This window comes from Podarcis erhardii, assembly GCF_964252035.2.
Source record: "Podarcis erhardii genome assembly, chromosome: 2".
Lineage (NCBI taxonomy): Eukaryota > Metazoa > Chordata > Lepidosauria > Squamata > Lacertidae > Podarcis > Podarcis erhardii.
The window spans coordinates 121,266,510-121,282,198 of record NC_138498.1 but is presented as its reverse complement, the minus strand read 5'-3'; the positions used below and the strand labels follow the sequence as shown (position 1 = coordinate 121,282,198).

General features: G+C 47.4%; 1 long non-coding RNA gene across 1 annotated transcript; it reads right to left on the bottom strand.

The window, feature by feature from the left end:
• Window positions 1-812: 812 nt before the first annotated feature.
• On the bottom strand, window positions 813-9,538 carry LOC309334840. The gene is made up of 4 exons (XR_014153291.1): window positions 9,399-9,538; window positions 5,760-5,847; window positions 2,542-2,658; window positions 813-950 (listed from the first exon to the last, which is right to left on the bottom strand). It is a non-coding gene; the product is annotated as an uncharacterized lncRNA (long non-coding RNA).
• Window positions 9,539-15,689: the final 6,151 nt, after the last annotated feature.

Below are 15,689 nucleotides of genomic sequence, written 5' to 3'. Positions count from 1 at the left end.
CTGATCCGCTGATAAGCCGCTTATCAGCTGATCTGCTAAAAGCCGCTAAACCGCTAATAGCGCTAATCCACTAAGCTGTCAATGGGCTTGCTTCGCAAGACGAAAAATCCGCTATACGAAGAGCCTCACGGAACGGATTAATTTCGTCTTGCGAGGCACCACTGTACCGTATTTTTTGCTCTATAAGACTCACTTTTTCCCTCCTAAAAAGTAAGGGAAGATTTGTGTGCGTCTTATGGAGCGAATGCAGGCTGCACAGCTATCCCAGAAGCCAGAACAGCAAGAGGGATTGCTGCTTTCAGTGCGCAGTGATCCCTCTTCCTGTTCTGGCTTCTGAGATTCAGAATATTTTTTTTCTTGTTTTCCTCTTCCAAAAACTAGGTGCGTCCTGTGGTCTGGAACGTCTTATAGAGCGAAAAATACGGTAAATCTTCTGTCTGTGGGAGACAAACATCTTCAGCCTTAACTGGGCTCCTTCCTTGCCTCTCTAATGTCACCAGCAGAGAAGAAACCAAACTTTAAGTGTGGCTTATATGCAGTTTATTTATTGCGCTATAATCAAAGCAGTCATATAAATGGGCTCTTCGGTTGTGGAACTAAGGTCAGCCAGGAAGCCCCCACCCCCCACCCCCAATGCAAGAAGGCTGGTGTGACACATTTTGAAATGAATCACGGGACACGTATCGTCATCGGGGAAAAAGACATGGGGGCTGTTCGGATCATTAAATCCTGAGCCTGGTATTGCCCAAGTGTGTCACTGGATTGCGGCTGATTGGTTGTATAAGCAAAATAAGTAAGTCACACAGAATACATCCAAGTGAATGATTTATTTGTGCTTAGTTTCCTTGCGCAAAGACACACCCGGGGCAACTTGGCAGCAGGAAACAGCGCAACGTGACGAGGAGCAACTCCCTCGGGTTCAGCTTCGTTCTTTCATGCTCATGCATTATCTGCAAAGAAACAAGGAGAGATCAAGTCCTGGTTTTAGAAGAGGAAGCTGGTTTTAGGAGAGGAAGTCCCCACGGAACTTCTTCAGGACCCACAAATCCATGGGAACAAACTTTTTCTCAGAATAAAGGAGGGGACCGGGGAAATGAAAATGGGCATGGATGGAGTCCTTGCTATTGTTTTCCTGGGTAGTAAAGGTAGAAGGTAAAGGACCCCTGGATGGTTAAGTCCAGTCAAAGGAGACTATGGGGTTGTGGCGCTCATCATCATTTTCAGGCCACGGGAGCCGGTTTTTGCCCACAGACAGCTTTCCGGGTCACGTGGCCAGCAGGACTAAACCACTTCTGGCACAGCAGAACACTGTGATGGAAGCCAGAGTGCACAAAAATGTCGTTTACCTTCCCACCACAGTGGTACCTATTTATCTACTTGCACTGGCATGCTTTCGAACTGCTAGGTTGGCAGGAGCAGGGACACAGCAACGAGAGCTCACCCCGTCGCGGGGATTCGAACCACTGACCTTCTGATCCCACGTCCCTCTAAAAGGTAAAAGACCCCTGGACAGTTAAAGAAAAAAAGGGATGTTGTGGTGACATAAACTCATAAGAGCTTGCTGGGTCAGGAACTGAGCACAAGAACATTCTCCCCTCCTGTGGTTTTTCAGGAACTGGTGTTCACCTGTCACCAGGGTCTCTTGCCCTCTAGCTTAACATAAACTATACCAAATTTTAGCTGGTTTTAATTTGCACTGATAGCTGGGGCTTTCAGCCGAGTCTTTTCTCACCTGCAGCAACAGCCTAACTTTGATAACCTAGGAAGCAAAGCTGGGTGGTGTTTTATAATAATAATAATAATAATAATAATAATAATAATAATGGTAATAATAATAATATTATTACCCGTCCCTCCCCAGCCAAGGCCGGGCTTAGGGTGGCTAACAAGCAATAATAAAAACAAGTTGAATGAATACAACTTAAAAACAAGATTAAAATACAACATTAAAATATTAAAATGCAGCCTCATCACAGGAGGAGAAAGGAAAAAGAAAGAGGGGGAGGGAATCAAATTGGCTCCAAGCCAAAGGCCAGGTGGAACAACTCTGTCTTACAGGCCCTGCAGAAAGAAATCAGATCCTGCAGGGCCCTGGTCTCATGAGACAGAGTGTTCCACCAGGCCGGAGCCAGTGTTGAGAAGGCCCTGTCTCTGGTTGAAGCTAATCTAACTTCCTTAGGGCCCGGGACCACTAGGGTGTTGCTATTTATGGACCTTAAGGTCCTCCGTGGGGCATACCGGGAGAAGAAGGTGAAGCCCTGTCCTTCTCACCCAGTGTCAGCTCTGGCATGTGTAAACGAGACCCAGTCTTTTCCCCGGCACGACACACATGCACCAATCACTGTGTTGTCAGTTTCCCCTTGCATCTAGGGTTGCAGAGTCCGGGGCTCAGGCCTAAAAGTGCCACTGTTAACTTCGGTGTTGAGAGGCAGGATGAAAACGTACGCAGAAGTCAATTTTGCCAGGCCTGTCCCTAAAAAAACCCACTGACAGGATCTTAGTGATAGACTGGGCTGATGAAAACATGGGTGCTTGGCTTACTGGAGTTATTGATGACCCTTTCAGCGACACAGACAATAGTGATCACCACAACAGCAGCGCACACATACGGAACAACGGCTACCGGTACTGCGACGCTGAGGCCCTTTACTGCGGCACCTGCAAGGAGAAAGCGCAGGTCATTCAGCACTGCAACCTCCTGGCAACCTCCTACCTATCGTCAATCTCAGGAAAAGGGGCCCTACTGAACGCCCGCGTCGTGCGGTGCCAGATCGGGTGGTCCCTGGATAGAATTTTCGGGTCGAAAATCCCCCTTGCTTTCGGAAGCGGGCTTATGATACACGTGGTACGTAGCCCGACCGGTGCGGCTGGGATTAGGATAGAAAGCAAGACCACTTCCTGCCCCCTAGAAAGGACGCTCAGGGAAGTTCGGAAAAAGAACTCCAACCCCTTGCTTTCAACTGGGATACCCGTTGCGGAGAGTCGGCTATCTTTCAAGTCGGGTCTCTCCGTCTTACTTTTGGGCTCCCAATTGGTGCGGCTGGCTGGAGAAATATAGAGAAAGAGATAGAGCTCAGAACCCCCCTTTTGGGTCGAGCAGCAGTCCATGGTCTCTCTCACCAATTGGACCAAGAGACAGGCGAGAAGGAGCGATAGAGAGGAGGGCAGAGAATTCAGTTGCCAGGAGACTTCGACCCCCTTCCCACCAGTGCACTGGGTTTTCCTTTTCCTTATACTCACGCGTCTTCTATGATGATCCCGGGATCGATGAGTAAGCCGGCCGGATTCCCTTTGCTCCCCGGCTGAACCCTTGGGACGTTCGATTACCGCCCGGGAGGTGGCCGGAGGTCCAAAGGATCTTCCCAGGCAAAATGGCCCGGAGCCGGCTGAAGATTTCGGGGGCCCCGGTCAGCAACACGGGAGTACCGCCCGCCCCACGTTGGGCGCCAAATGTTACGGTAAATTCCGGGTACGGAGTTGCCCTGCCACCCGGCTCGTCGGACTAAGTCCGCGGGTCCTAGCGGAAGAAATGAGTTCAGCCGGAGACGGAGCAAGATGCAGAGATCCGAGTTTATTGCGCAACAGGTTCAAGATGAGGTTGAACCCCGAGAATGGTGCGACATAAACTTTTAAAAGTTCCCTCCAAGTCCCAGAATACAGTGCAGAAAACGTCACGAATATATCACAAAAAGGTGGGGTTATACAGATCAGCACTTCAGGAAGGTGGGTGGGGGTTTACACAGATCAGCACTTCAGGAAGGTGGGGGGTTACACAGATCAGCACTTCAGTAAGGGAGGGGTTGCACAGATCAGCACTTCAGTAAGGGAGGGGTTACACAGAGTAAAGAGATATGCATAAACGTTTCCTGAGTACAGGTGATGGCAAGACAATGGCGCAGATATGCATCGCCCATCACCTAGCATTGCCCGGAGGAAGGGCTTGACTGGACCATCTGACAGGATTAAGGTTTTCCTGTGTACGTAGGAGAAAGGGTGTTGTAAGAGGGGAAAGAGCTGTAAAGATTCACTAACTAGCAATACAATTATAAAGGAAATGTGAATTAAATTTTAAAATCATGAGGATTGTGGAGGGAGCTGGGGGAAGTCTAAAAGAATTTATGTATTATATTGGAAAGCATGTGTTATTTAAATTTGTAAAAGAAAAACTTTTCTAAAAAATTAATAATAATAAAAAAGGTTTTCCTGTGTACGTGACCTGTCGGTTCGAGGATTATGGCGCTGAGGGTAGCATCATGGAGTCCGGAGGGAACCGAGTAGAATGACGTTAAAATGGAGAAGATCGGAGCTTTGGCTGATTTTATATTATTTTCTGAAGTTTTTGGCCCCTTGCCGGTCAAGTGTATATTGTATATTAAAAGCGGAAACAAATGGATACAATGTAACAAGACTTTGACAGTTTTACGAGGTCGCTGGTTTCGGTTCCATTGTTCTCGCAGCGGGGAGCCGTCAACAACTTGTCAGGAGGTTAAATGAGCCGTGCAAGAGCTCCCTGAGCTAGCTCCTGCAAGGGAATGCATGCTCTTGATTGGCTGAGGCGCAGCCATTTTAGTCAATGGAGAAACAGTACGAAACGGTCTACTCGTATTAGGAATAGGGCGAGAGTTAGGCTTAGGAAGAAAGGGCTTATTTCGCCCGTATATATGAGGGAAGACTATCAGAAGGGAAGAATATCATTTTATAAAGTTAAGGGGTATAGTGTGGTGCTTGTGTAACAGTGTGGGGTTTTCAGGAGCTGGGCACCGTCGAGGTCATCGCCTCGGGCCCCTTTCAAAGAGGAGGAGGTGAAGAAAGGTGCCCCCCCCTTCTCCTTCCGTATCACGTGCGCTGCTCTGGTTCACCAGAAGTGGCTCAGTCATGCTGGCCACATGACCCGGAAGCTGTCTGCAAACACTGGCTCCCTTGGCCAGTAAAGCGAAATGAGCGCTGCAACCCCAGTTGTCCGCAACTGGACTTAATACTTAAAGGTTAGGGGTCCCTTTACCTTTTACTAAAAGCAGGCTTCCCCACACCTTGGGGGTTTTCTCTGGGGTGGTAGGACTGGAACTCATAGCTTCGAGTTACAAGAAAGGAGATTCCAGCCAGCCATATGGAAAAGCTTTCTGACAGTAATAGCTGTTTGACAGCAGAATGGTCTCCCTTGGGAGGCTGTGGTATTTAAGCACAGATCGGGAGGCCATCTGTCATGGATGATTTAGTTGAGATTCCTTTATTTCCCATTGGATCCTTTGCTTTTGCTAAAGGTTTTTACCCCCACGGAAATTCCCTGCAAGTGGATTAGTCTTTTCACCTCTATTCACTCCTAGCCATTATGAGGCTTTGGGCTTCCTAAACTCTTATGCCCCTCAAGTCTGTCACCTCGCAAGGAAATGAGTCTATTTGTGGATTCCCTAGGATTACAACCCTAAGTCACAACCCAGGAAGTGTATATAACTTAATTAGTTCTTACACCTGCTTAGGCATTGGGTGCCTATTTAAATGTGTTGGGCGGGGGGGGGGGAGTTATTGGATTGTCTTTGTTCTTTTTATTGCGTGTTTTGTGGTGTTTTTTTAATATATTGTGAACCGCCCTGAGATCTACTGGTATAGGGTAGTATACAAATTTAAATAAATAATACAATACCCATTCCGTTTCCCCTGACACACAGGTTTTCATTAAACACAATAGAAATGTTTTGAAGATAACAAAATAAAACAGAAGCTGCCTGAATTGTCCATGCAGCATCTTCTGAGGGACTCACCTAAAACCTGAGCGGAAGCTACCGCGATTTTCACTTTGTCACTCATTTTGTCAGCAACTGAGAATTTTAGTAACCTCCTCGCTGATCCCTGGAGAGAACATTGCAGGTTAGCTCATGACAAACGAAGCATGCACACTGGTACCTTGGTACTCAAACACCGAAAACCCGGAAGTAAGTGTTCGGTTTTTGAACGTTTTTCAGAAGCTGAACGTCCGATGCAGCTATCGGTTATGGTTTGCGGGGCACCTGCACCAATCAGAAGCTGTGCCTTGGTTTTTGAACACGTTTTCCCACCCTCCCTCCCTTTAGGTAGGCTTTAGGTAGGTCTCTGACTTTGCTATGGACTTCGGTCTGTCGCCGCAAGGGGCATGGTAGGAATTTTTCCCAATTGGCAATTTACAGCCTTTTGGTTTTTCGCCTACCTCGTAGCTACTCGTCACAACTCTTCGGCATTGGCGGTAGGCATTGGTAAGAAGGGGTTAAGAAGATGGGGGGGAGGAACGCCATCACCTCCCCCCAGTGAGCGAAGGGTGGTCCGTTAAAGGACTGGGGGGGCGTGTCCCTGTCCGGGGAGCTCCTAGTCAACGTGCCTCAACTCCCCCTCTATGGTGTTAACCCTTCCCGGTGTCTCCAGCAAATGGGCTGGAGCCGGATAGTCAATAGGACCAATGCCTAAGCCAATGCCTCTCATTCCTGAATTCAATAAAGTTGTGGCCTAATTCGCCCATTTAACCTTAAATTATGGTGTCTTGTGTCTTTATTTATCCTGGTGGGGGGCAGGAACTCACCACGCAACTGAGAAATTTAGTAACCTCCTCGCTGCTCCCTGGAGAGAACATTGCAGATTAGCTCATGACAAACAAAGCATGCACAGCGGTACCTTGGCACTCAAACGCCGAAAACCCGGAAGTAAGTGTTCGGTTTTTGAATGTTTTTCAGAAGCTGAACGTCCGATGCAGCTGTCGGCTATTGTTTGCGGGGCACCTGCACCAATCAGAAGCTGTGCCTTGGTTTTTGAACATTTCGGAAGTCAAACCAACTTCCGGAACAGATTAAGTTTGGCATTTTTGTTTTTGCTATTTATTTTGCATTTTTGTTTTTGAGGCTTTTTTGATTAATTTGTTTTTGTGACTGTGTGGAACCCAGTTCAGCTACTGATTGATTGATTGTGTGACTGCGGAAATGGATAAAAGCCCACCATCTAAACAATGACCATCACCAGTGCAGGTAAGAAAAAACAGTGGCGTAGCGTGGGGGGTGCAGGGGGGGCCAGCCGCACCGGGCGCAACATCTGGGGGTTAGGGTTAGGGGGCGCAAATCCACGGGTTAGGGGGCGCAAATTACTTGCCTTGCCCTGGGTGCTGACAACCCACGCTACGCCACTGAGAAAAAAAAGCATACATCTACAAATAAAACCATATCATCATTCTAATCTAATCAATGTTTGTAATTTTTGTTATGATTTTAATTTTTATCATCTACAATACTGTCTTATTTATTTTATAGTACAGTAGTACATTGATTATTGCTTTCATTTTATGGATCAATGGTCTCGTTAGATAATAAAATTCATGTTAAATTGCTGTTTTAGGGGTTGTTTTTAAAAGTCTGAAATGGATTGATCCTTTTTGCATTACTTTCTATGGGAAAGTGTGCCTTGGTTTTGGAACGCTTTAGTTTTGGAACGGGCTTCTGGAACAGATTAAGTTTGATAACCAAGGTACCAATGTATACATTTGTAGGAGATTTATTTCCATATGAATCTACCCGGACCCTGAGATCATCTTCTGAGGCCCTTCTTTGTGTGCCTCCTGCACGAGAGGTCTGGAGGGTGGCAACATGAGAACGGACCTATTATTATTATTATTATTATTATTATTATTATTATTATTAATCCTCCTCTGCCTCAGAAATGGATGATCGGAGTGGTAGTCCTGGCCTTTGGCTTGGAGTCAATTTGATTCCCTCCCCCTCTTTCTTTTTTCCTTTCTCCTCCTGTGATGAGGCTGCATTTTAATGTTTTAATGTTGCATTTTAATCTTGTTTTTAAGTTGTATTCAGTGGCGTAGCGTGGGGGGTGCAAGGGGTGCCAGCCGCACCGGGCGCAACATTTTTGGGGGCGCACTCGGAGCTCTCTGCCCCTACCTGGTCCTGGCTCACTCTCTCTCTCACAGTGCTGGCTGTGCGAATCTGATCCGAGCTGCCGGGTCGCCGCCCACTGTGGAGGGGGAGGGTGCCAGGCGTGCATTGCGGAGCGGAGAGAGAGCGAGGGAGGGACTATCTGGGGGAGGGAAAATGCAGCGGCCGCCCAGCGCAGAGCTGAGCGCAGGAGAGAACTACATCCGACCAGCCCAGTTTTGGAGGGAAGGTGTTAGTTGCGGCGGAGCCCTGGCGCCCCGGGAGGCTGGCCGGGCCGGTAATGGGGCTGGCCGGTGGCGCCGCTGCCATCCTGCGGACAAAAGGGCTGCCGCCCCCGGCCGAGCCCCCCCCCCCCGCGAAACCAGGAGCAGCTCTCTGGTGCTCGAGGGCTTCGCAGGCCCTTCATCTCCCCTCCATTGGCGCCTCAGCCCCCAGCCCTGCCTGCGCGGCTCCTGCGTCTGGGGGCGCGCTCGCGCGGATGGGGTGCCGCTCCCCGCTTGCAAATGGTGCCCGTAAAGTCACATCAGAGACGCCCCCGGGACCCAGTTGCTGCCTTCTTCCCCGCCATGTGATTAAGCCTCGCACTACTTTGTGGCAGTGGTGTAGCGTGGGGGGTGCAGGGGGGGCCGGCCGCACCGGCCGCAACATCTGGGGGTTAGGGTTAGGGGGCGCAAATCCACGGGTTAGGGGGCGCAAATTACTTGCCTTGCCCCGGGTGCTGACAACCCACGCTACGCCACTGGTTGTATTCATTCAACTTGTTTTTATTATTGGTTGTTAGCTGCCCTGAGCCCGGCCTTGGCTGGGGAGGGCGGGGTATAAATAAATGTTGTTGTTGTTGTTGTTGTTGTTGTTGTTGTTGTTGTTGTTATGATAATCTCCAGGTGAAAAAGCCAGAAAGCCTGGGAAGCTGAGCTAACGGACCACTGGGTCTCCTCAACATCTTCTGTAGCAGCAGAGGAGCCGCCTGACTCTCTCCAACCCTTCCACCCTCCAGTTTTCTTTTCTTTTCTTTTTTCAAGTAATATTTATTAAAGTATTAGGGTTACAAAAAGAAAAAAGAGAAAACACCAAATTAAGCAAAAACAAAAGGGGGAAAAACACACACAGAAAAACAGAAACAAATAAAAACACAACAAACATTCCCATAACTTATCTTTCATTTGCTTGTTTCCTTGACCTCCTCACACCTCCCTTTTTTGTATTCTAGTTCGGTTAGCTATTTCAGCAAATCCTTTCCATCTTTCCCAGTTTTTGTCCTATAATTTATCTTGATATAATCTAACTTTACTTTCCCTCCTTTCACCAATTAACAGTCTATTTTTACTTAATCCTTTATAACATTTCTGCTAAAACCACATAGCTTCATTCCAACATCCTTCTAACATTCATTAATTTTACAATGTTTCTGTAAATAATCTTTAAATTTCTTCCAATCTTCTTCCACCGACTCTTCTCCCTCCAGCCACCCTCCAGTTTTCAAAGCTGTTCAATTCTTACCTTATCTAAGCACTGCAGAATAAGGGTGAGCTTGCTAAGAAAGCAGCTACCTGCAGCGGCTTCGCTCTCCTTTCTCTGTTGATTTTTCTAGTGTTGGGTTTTGGAGCACGAGAGGGAGGAAACGGAAACAGAGATAACATTCTTCCCACCCCCTTTTTTTAAAAAGCTAATTCCAGGAAATCATGCAAGAACAAATAAACGATTCACGAGCCTTTCCCCTTTGAACACCAGGGGGCGTTCCACGTCCCCGCCCCCAAGCTATACCGTATGTTTAACATACATATTATTACAGATTTATTGGTTTGCAAAAGTATGTGCTGTTGAATAGTGGGTAGACATAGCAGACGACACAGTGATTTCTCCAAAGCAGCTCTTTATTTGTAAGCTGGACAGAACTGAACAGCAAACAGCTCAGCCGGCCTGCTTTTATAGGCAGCCGGCTGTCAACATTGTAGTAACAACAACCCAGGGTTTCCCGCCTAAAATAACTGACGTGGACCTGAGTGAAAACCATATACGGTGGTGCCCCGCAAGACGAACGCCTCGCAAGACGGAAAACTCGCTAGACGAAAGAGTTTTCCGTTTTGGAGGTACTTCGCAAAACGAATTTCCTATGGGCTTGCTTCGCAAGACGAAAATGTCTTGCGAGTTCCTGCGGGGTTTTTTCCCTCCCCCCCTTTTTCTAAGCCGCTTATCCGCTAAGCTGATAAGCCGCTAAAAGCCGCTAAAAGCCGCTAAAAGCCGCTAAAAGCCGCTAAACCGCTAATAGCGCTAATCCACTAAGCCGTCAATGGGCTTGCTTCGCAAGACAAAAAAACCGCAAGAAGAGACTCGCGGAACGGATTCTTTTCGTCTTGCGAGGCACCACTGTACACAATACTCCTGGTGGCCAGGGTGAGAACTTCAATACATAACATGCGCAATGTCTCTTTTTTCAAGTTACATTTTCTACAGATCAGTTTTGACAAATGCATTACGACACAGAAGCATTCGTGGACTGGTTGACCCCTTAAGTGATCACGGGTCATGGAGCAAGATCTCTTACCCGAGAATCTGGTTAGCAGCTGCCGCAGCAGCAGCACACTCCAGCCTTTGCCAACCTCGTGCCCTCCGTAAGAAGTCTTGGACCCCAACTCCTCATCCGTCCCAGCGAATGTGGACTAGGCCAGGGGGTGGGGAAACCTGTGGATGTCCTCCAGGTGTTGATGGCTGAAACATCTGGAGAGGCTAGGTGGCCCAAACACTATCTAAAGCTGTCTCCTATGGAAATCGGGAGCCAGTTGTCTCCACCTCTCAGCAAAGTCTGCCTCGCAAGGTCGTTGTGTGGCTAAACATGGGGGTTCCTTTGGCACTTCCACAATGGGTGCCTCTGTCAACCCCCCAGTTACAAGCTGACAGCCGCAGGGTATTTTATTCTGGTAGGAGCAGAGCTGCTCTGTTCCCCCAAGAGGGCGAGGACCCCACAGAGGACTTCGTATACATTGGAACTGCCTCCCAGATTGCTTGTGTGTGAGATCCCATTTTCCCCCCTTCAGATCGTCCATCAAAATTCGCCGTTCCCTCCAGAAAGGTCTTGGAAGAAGCCCCTCGCCTCTTCACATTCTGCTGCTTTAATCAAATCAAATCAAATTTATTGTGTGGTGGAAATAACTGACACCTCCCAGATCTCCCCTGACCAGGCTGAAGTTGCTTCCTGGTTTCTTTGTTTTGAAATGCAATACCAAGCTTGCTCCAGAACAAGGAGATGATGTTCACATGCCCACAGGTGTCTCCAATTCAACCCTTACTTAGAATAAGGAAACTGATATTTATACACACATCTGCAGCTCAGCAGTTTCGTCAAATATGAAACCGGGCGCTCGATAAATTCCCCAGACGGTTATTGATTGACAACTGTTATACAAGAGAGGGCTTTCTCCTTCAACCTTAAAACCAGGGGGGGCGGGGCAGCATGCCATTCTGAGGGGGTTTTGTGTGTGTGTGGAGGTCTAGGCATAGAAGCTGTAGAGGAGCTTCTGACAGCTTCACTGACCCCACCACACCCCATAAAATAATCTGGGGAGTGTGGGGCACTGTTGAAAAGATGGAGCCAGACTGCTCAACCTGTCTGGATTTTCCTCAGGGCTACAGGAAAGGAGGAAAGTCTTAAACTTCTCTCTCCATGCTTCCTGTAGTCCTGGTAAATCCAGAATGGTTTAACAAATCCAGGATGGTTTAACAATTAATCCCTCTTCCCAGGGAACTTTGGGAATTGTAACGCTGTATAGCGCAGCTTCTTATCGATGACTCCAACCTCACCGGCTTTTAAGCGGATCCTGAAAAATTTTGTTTGCACCTCAAGCAACTTTTTAACATCTGGTTCTCTGTATTGCCGAAGTTGTGACGTTTACATACGTTTTGTGTTTTTAGCGTGCGGTTTTATGGGAAATTGATGTGTTGTTTATTTTATTTATATATTTAGAAATATGTGTAAATCACGTATTCAAAGAGTGTGCATTATAAGATATAGATTACAAAAAACAATTACCACACAGATAAAAGCAATAAAACCTCTTAAAATGTGTGAAACTCAATTCTAAAGTCTGCTTGTAATGTGTGTTGCAGTGAGACAGTTTTTGCATGCTGAAAATCAATGTACAGATCTGCTGACTTAGGCTGCCACCTTTTAATTTTCCTGACAAGGTTGCTGTGAGATATTCAACAGGTGTAGTTCCCTGCTACAGTGCCTGATCCAGATTTTGGAAAAGCTGAACCACCTGCCTACCGGCCAGGGGCCTAAACTGGCAGCTCTGTTGTTGTTATGGAAACCTCTGAGCAACAGCTGAAGGGCTCTTAATCATCTCTGACTGACTGGCATTTTCAGGGCAGGACCAGGGAGTCAGCTGGCGGGTCTCAGCCTTTTCTGGGAAATCAGCTGAGAATGAAGAAGTGTTGACTTCTCTGCCCACCAGAGGGCACTGCTACATCATGAAAGAAAAATCTGCCCAGAAGGAAAAAAAGAAAAGACTAGCAGAATTCAGTGGGTGAAAAAACAAGATAGAAAAAGGAAGGTCAAATGGAAGTTTAAGGTACCAGTAGTTCTGGTCACTCTTGATTTAGATGAATCAGATAATTGTAGAGGTGGAAAGGGACCACACGGTTCATCTAGTCTGACCCCCAGCAATGCAGGAATCTTTTGCCCAATGTGGGGTGGCTCTAACTCACAAGCCTAAGTTTATCCCTCATGAGTGTGCATTGCTATTGATTTTGTATTTATACTGATCCTCACTCCCTTTACTACTGATTTCCTTTCTGGACAGCTCGTGACTCGTCTTTAGATAGAGCAAGTCCTTGAGAGTGAGAGGAGAGTTATTAGGATAGAGTCTGTGCTTCCTAGGTAAGAATTATTTTATCAGTGACAGAGTTACAGAAGAGTTATAGCATTAGAGGAGTCATTTTATTAGCTGGAGGGCTCACCCACACTTTCGTTTGTGCCCTGATTTGTGGGCAAAAGTCTGTGCTTTTCAGGCACGTATCTGAGCAGTTTTTCTCCTTTTTTTGTCCTGCCACTTTTCCTGGGAAACCCCACTGTTGACGGCTGAATTCAATGAGTTTTCCTGAGGAAAGTGGTGGGGCAAACCCCCCAAACCTGTTCAGACTTGTTTCTGGAAATCATGTACCTGGCAGGGCCTTGCAGAGCCAGGCAGAGGCCCAGGCCAGGTAGATAATGTGCCCCCCTCCCTTTTTTTACCCTGGGATAACTGAAGTCTTATAAATAAGTAAGTATATAAATAATTTTCACAAAAGTTATGCTGAAAAATCATTTTATTTCAAGGCTTGAACCGTATCTGCATATAAAGACAAAATGGAATATATAGATATACAATAGTGCTTTTTAAAAATACATAGGGAAAAGGATTATTTTAGGTATTTACATTTAAAAATGCTTTCCTAGCTTTCTTTCCTGCAAAGTCTTGACTTACGCAGGAAAAATCAAGCAACTTCACCTTATCGTGGTTTATGTTGATCATTGCTAAACCATTTAGGCGTTCTTGAGCCGTTGATCGAAAGAAAGACTTAATTTGTTTTAATATATCAAAACTTCTCTCATTGGAGGCCACTGTAGCTGGTAATGATAAGAAAATGCATGATGCAATTAGAAGATTTGGAAAAACGTTTTCCAAATTCAAGTTAGTATTTGTTCGGCAATTTCTTTCGGTCACGGAGAATTAAGCTTTTCTCTCGCGCTGCCAGCCATGGTCCCAGGGAATGCGCCCACCGCCACCTTTGCGCCTCCGCGTTCACCCCAGTGCATCCCCTGCGATTGTGAATATGCTGAGTGGGCCCCCTTTGGAATCGGAGGCCCGGGCCAAGTGGCCCATATGGCTGCCCCTCTGTGTGGGCCTGTGGAGGGGGTGGCGCTGGCAGTGAACAGAGGATTCAGCACCAGGCTGGATGGATGAATCTGATTTAGGAGGAGGCAGGGATTATTCAGGGTGGCCCACATACTAACTTAGGGTTGCCGTGTCTTGAAGAGCAAAAAAGAGGGCAGTCCTGGCTAACTCCTACCTTAGCCCACGACACCACCCAAAAGGCGTCCCGAGGCCCCATAAGAAGAGATGTCCCCCTACTTGTGGGCTTTTGGTTTCTCTCACCTGGTGCCACGGAAAAGGCACCGGCTGCTGCCTGTCTCACACTTGACTTGTGATTCAGGCAGGGGTTTTCCTGCTTGTGGGATCTGGGCCAAAACCTCTGCTGGACTTTATTCTGGACAAAGTGACAGTCGGAGCTTGCTGACACTGCAGACTGCCTCTCCACCACCTCAAACAAAGGTTTTGCAGGTTTAAGGGACCCCCAATATTGCTGTCGGGGGCCCAGATGGGGCTATTCCACTAGTCCGTTTCATCCCTTCAGATGTAATAAATTACTCCACACAACAACAAAAAATTATTAGGGAATTGGTGGCAGTGGGAAAAGTCACACTGTAGATCTCTGAGTTATTGTGGCAGGGAGTTCCATAGACCTCAACATATAAAAATTAAAAGAAGCACAAAACTAAGTCCCCCCCCCCTTGTATTTTATCCTGTGAACTGCCCTGAGATCTTGTGATGAAGGATGATATATAAATTGAATGAATGAATGAATGAAATGAAACAGCCAGAAGTACAGGCAAATATATAAACTTTGTACTTCTCTCATATCCCGGGGTCTGTGGAACTCCCTGCCATGGGATGCCCCCATTACCTCCCTCTGGTATCAAGCGAAGGAGACCAAATGAGCTTTGCATTCTGCAAGTCTTTTTAAGAGAGCTATTATTATTATTATTATTATTATTATTATTATTATTATTATTATTCCACCACATGGCACTTTCCTAAGAATATCCATTGCAGGTCCTGCCCCAAAGGAGCTTGCAATCTCAAACAAGGATAACATGAATGCCACCTAGATATAAATATTCATTTTTTTAAGGCAGTCAGCTAGAGAGAAAGATGTGTTTGCCTGCCAGTGTTGTAAATAAAATCTGCCCTTATTCCCGTATGGGGTACACAAGAGCCCTTATAGAGTCCTTTGTAGGTTCTCCATCAGTAGGAGAAAATAGCAGAGGCCAACCAGAGAATATTGAGAAGCAAAGCAGCTAGTAAGCCTGATCTTTATTAAAGCTGTTGCAACAGGGTGCTCCCCTCACACGCAGGAGGATGGAGGAGGACCCATAACAAAGTTGTGCCTGCCCTTATATAGACATTTAAATTGTCTGCCCTGGAGTCCAAGACCACCCCCAGAAACATCATACATACATCACAGAAGAGGCGGTCTACAACAGAAATCTGAGTGCGTTGTTTATCTCCTGTCTGCTAGGTTATCTGATCAGGGCCGTCTTAAGCTTATCTGGCGCTGTGGTGCAAGGATCCCTCCGGTGCCCCCACCCCCATGTTTCCTTCTGGGCGGGCAGCAGCTGGAGGGCGGCTCCTCCAGCGGGATGGAGGCTCCGGGTGTGGCGTGGCGCAGCATGGCGGAGGGTGGTGAGGGCGGCGCTGCCGGCGGTGCTGGAGGGCGGCTCCTCTGGCAGAAAGGAGGCTTTGGGTGCGCACAGCATGGTGGAGGCGGACGAGGGTGGCGAGCTGATGCCAGGAGGCGCCACATCCAGCCTCTGCCTCTTCCCTCCGCCCTCCAGAACATGGGGTCGTGGCGCCCCGTGCCACTAGCCTCTATGGCTAAAACACCCTTGTATCTGATAATGCCTTATCTGATTGCCTTTCCTGGTAGTCTGATGGGACAATGGGAAGGTTCCCTCCCCCCTCCCCCCTTGCA